This window comes from Physeter macrocephalus, unplaced genomic scaffold (assembly GCF_002837175.3).
Source record: "Physeter macrocephalus isolate SW-GA unplaced genomic scaffold, ASM283717v5 random_3, whole genome shotgun sequence".
Taxonomy (NCBI): Eukaryota; Metazoa; Chordata; class Mammalia; order Artiodactyla; family Physeteridae; genus Physeter; species Physeter macrocephalus.
In genome coordinates this window covers 248148-252577 of record NW_021145288.1, presented here as the reverse complement: position 1 = coordinate 252577, position 4430 = coordinate 248148, and positions in this window count along the sequence as shown.

The window sequence follows — 4430 nt, the reverse complement described above, 5'->3', positions numbered from 1 at the left end:
CGCGCAGGCTCAGCGGCCATGGCTCACGGGCCCAGCCGCTCCGCGGCATGTGGGATCCTCCCAAACCGGGGCGCGAACCCGGTTCCCCTGCATCGGCAGGCGGACGCGCAACCACTGCGCCACCAGGGAAGCCCTATAATTTTTATTTGTCAATTATACCTCAATAAGGCTAAGGAAAAAAAGGAATAGGCTGAGCATGGCCTGACTTGAGAGACAGTGAGCCCCAACTTGGGAATCCTCGGAGAGATCATGGACGCCTGGTTATCCTTAATATGTGGTGAGGGGCTCGTGGCATTTTATTTTGATGTTAAAGAAAAATGGAGGGTGACTGCAGAAGGTGGAGGATTGGGGGTTATAGTTAATTACAGCTGTGATAAGGACCACAGGATGCTAAGAATGACATAAGATATAGTGGACATCTGCTATTTCCTGTTCCGCACCCACTCCCTTCTCTTTGGGTGACAGCACCCCAAGTTTTCCCTTCCATGTTCCTGATCCATGTGGTTCCGGTGGGGTTGACTCTGCCCCTTGGCTCCATGGGGTGATCACATGAGCCAGGTCTGGTCAAGCAGCATATTCCTACCCCTGAGCCACAGTGATTGGCTCAGGCTTATATAACTGGGTTATACAAGGCTCCTGGCCTTTCTCTACACCTATCAGGGAAAAAAGTATGCTCTTTTCATTAGAGTTGCTAAGCTTGTGGGATGTAAGCCTGGACCACTTGGGAAGATTCTGGCCAAGCATGAAACCTACACAGAGTGAATGAAGCAGGGCCAAGAGATGAGGAGCGATGGATTAGGATGACATCTGAGCATAAGAATTCATGACTGAAATTAGATCTAAATGGGTTTTGCAGTTGCATGAGTCAATATATTCTCACAAATCCATTTGAGTTTGGTGTCTGTCCCTTGCAAATAAAAGAGTTCTGACTGGTACCCAGAGAAACCTAATCTGTAAGACCCCTGAAACCACCAGTATCTATGGGGCCCTGCCCCATAGCAGCCACTGATCAACACAGGTAACCTTGATCTCTAGAAGCCACTGAGCCCTTCTGGGATGAGATGCTCACTTCTGAGGCTGAGATTACCGGAGTATTCATCAGGACTCATTGATCTCGAATAACAGAAAACCCAACGCAGACTGGTTGATTTGAAACTGATTTGACAAAGTCCAGAAGTAGAACCAACTTCAGGTGCAGCTTAATGCAGAGCCTTCAACTTCAGCGCTGGGATGGATTTCCCTCTCCATCCACTCTGCTTCTTCTGTGTAAACTCACTCCTGGACTTCTTCCTCTCTCCTTGTGGCGTAGGACGGCTGCCAGTCGCCCCAACTGGCATGTTTCAGAGTGATTCACAGCAGGAAAACATGAGACACCCCCCCCCCCCGCCCGCCCCACTGTCCTGCCCGGCTGCTGTTTGCATTGTGTTTGGTTGATCCTGATTGGATCCTGTATCTATTGCTGATCCAATCACCATGGCCAGAGCAATGCCGGTTCTCTGAGTAGCTGAGACTTGTCACATGCTCCACCCCTAAGCCGGAGGTGGTACCTCACTCCAGTAACTGACGGAGTAAAAATGTCTCCAGTGAAAAAGCAGGTAATGGTGTGGTGGATGTATCATTTGGCTCCAACTCGTCACCCTTCCCTGTACCCATGTCCTTTGGCAGATTATTTTACAGTGCCCTCCCACCATGGGCAAGATGACCTGCCCAGTCTCTTGAATCTGCGATCAAACATGTGACTTGCAGTCAGTTGGATGTTAACAGGTGTGACCCTGAGGCTTGAAAAGAGGCTCGCTCATTGGTGCTCAGTGTCTCTTACCTTCTGCCGTTGCCATGAAACCAGGTTTGTTTCTTATTCACGGACCAGGGGATAACTGCCTTTGTATATTTCCCTGTTTTTCTTTACTCCTTATCTGCATGCATACATAGTTTTAAGAACTGGAGAGTATTGCAGTAGGTATCTTTTTTTTTTCCATAAATTTATTTGATTTATTTATTTTTGTCTGCATTGGGTCTTCCTTGCTGCGCTCGGGCTTTCTCTGGCTACGGCATGCGGGGGCTACGGGGGCTACTCTTCTTTGTGGTGCACGGGCTTCTCATTGCAGTGGCTTCTCTTGTTGCGGAGCATGGGCTCTAGGTGCCCGGGCTTCAGCAGTTGTGGTCAGCGGGCTCAGCAGTTGTGGCTCGCGGGGTCTAGAGCGCAGGCTCAGTAGTTGCGGTGCACAGGCTTAGTTGCTCCGCGGCATGTGGGATCTTTCCGGACCACGGATCAAACCCATGTCCCCCGCACTGGCAAGTGGATTCTTAACCACTGTGCCCCCGGGGAAGTCCCCCTGGCAACTGGATTATAAAATGCATGATTTGGGACTTCCCTGGTGGTCCAGTGGGTAAGACTCTGCACTCCCAATGCAGGGGGCCCGTGTTCGATCCCTGGTTGGTGAACTAGATCCCACGTGCATGCGGCAACTAAGAAGTCCACATGCCACAACTAAAGATCCCACATGCTGCAACGAAGATCCCGCATGCCGCAACTAAGACCCAGTGCAGCCAAAATAAATATTGAAAATAAAATAAAATAAAATGCGTAATTCATGAAAAACTCCTGAGTCTTATGAGATACCAGAGAACTGAGGAGAGGCATAGGTTCCTGGAATGAGAGGGCCATCGTCTGTATCTTGGTCCTGCTGTCCTGGAAGGATTCAGAGATGCCCTCTCTATCAACTGCAAACCTGAGGTCCTGCAGCCATTCTCTAACTAGGGTCCCCAGGTCCCTCAACTCCTCCCAGGGTCAGAAGATGCCCCAACTTTTTCTGCCATCATCTGCTTCCCCTCCCACCCCTGGAAAAGCAATCTGAAGTAACTTCCATTCAGTGACCTGGGAGGTGCAGTGCTGGTTTGCAATGGGGAAAGAGGAGTTTCTTTCTTAACAGCTCATCCATGGTGTCTGTTGTGGTCCTGACCTGAGGATGCAGCCATGGAGCTCCATGAGGATCCTGGGCTTCAAGGGGTCTCAGAGCTCTGCTGGCTGAGGCCAGAAGTGTGTCACAGCAGCTCTTAACCTGGTTGTTCACTAGCATCACTAATGTCAGGATTTTTAAAAAAATATTTAAGGATAGAGGAACAAGGTAAGTGACACCATGAGGAAAGAATCTGGGAAATCCAGATGTAGAGTATTCTACAAGACAACTGGTCTCTTCAAAAAGCAAACGGGGGGGCTTCCCTGGTGGCGCAGTGGTTGAGAGCCCGCCTGCCGATGCAGGGGACACGGGTTCGTTTTGCATCTCCGATTTTGCATCAGAGGGCTGTCTGAATTCAAGGGGTTCTGGCCTCATCCTCACCAGCACGTCTGCAGCCCTGGCACTGCAAGTTTATTTTCTGGCAACAGTTAAGGCGGAGAAATGCAGCCACTCTTTCTGGTATCTGGGATTGTTTTCCTTCTTCCTACAGCGGCCCTGTCTCCAGAAGGTGATGCAGCCACCAGCCTCCCTCCAGGAAAGACCCCCTGCTTTGTCAGCCTGGGCCTGGCTCTCCCTGTCCCAGATCTTCTTGGGCTCCCTGAGCGCAGACACCTAGTCCCTCGTGATACCTGGTGCCCAAGCTGCATCTCCTCCAAGGAGGCTGGGAGGGTGGGATGCTTACTTCTCACTTCTTGGGTGCCAGGCATTATGCTCAGCACTTTAAATTCATTTCCAGCTTGAGGGCTCCCACTCACTGGGAACTTGGTTATCCTCATGTTACAGAGGCGGGTGCTGAGGCCCAGAGCAGCTCAGCCGTCAGCCAGTGAGCCGTGTGATGGCTAATTTCATGCGTCACCTTGGCAAGGCTACGGGGCCCAGCTGTTTGGATGAACACCATCCAGAGAGTTCTGTGAAGGTATTTCTTCAGTGTGATTAACACTTGAATCAATGGACTTTATAGACAGAGAAAGACAAAGACTGTATGATCTCACTTGTATGTGGAATCTAAGAAATACACAACCAACTAATGAATATAACAAAAAAGAAGCAGACTCACAGACATAGGGAACAAACTAGTGGTTACCTGTGGGGTGAGAGGTATAAACTATTGGGTGTAAGGTCGGCTCAAGGATGTATTGTACAACACGGGGAATAGAGCCAATATTTTGTAATAACTTTCATGGAAAGTAAACTTTAAAAATTGTAGGGGCTTCCCTGGTGGTGCAGTGGCTGAGAATCCGCCTGCCGATGCAGGGGACACGGGTTCGTGCCCAGGTACGGGAAGATCCCACATGCCGTGGAGCGGCTGGGCCCGTGAGCCGTGGCCGCTGAGCCTGCGCGTCCGGAACCTGTGCTCCGCAGCGGGAGAGGCCACAACAGTGAGAGGCCCGCGTACCGCAAAAAAAAAAAAAAAAAAAAAGCAAACGGGGGACTTTCCTGGTGGCGCAGTGGTTTAGAATCCGCCTGCCGATG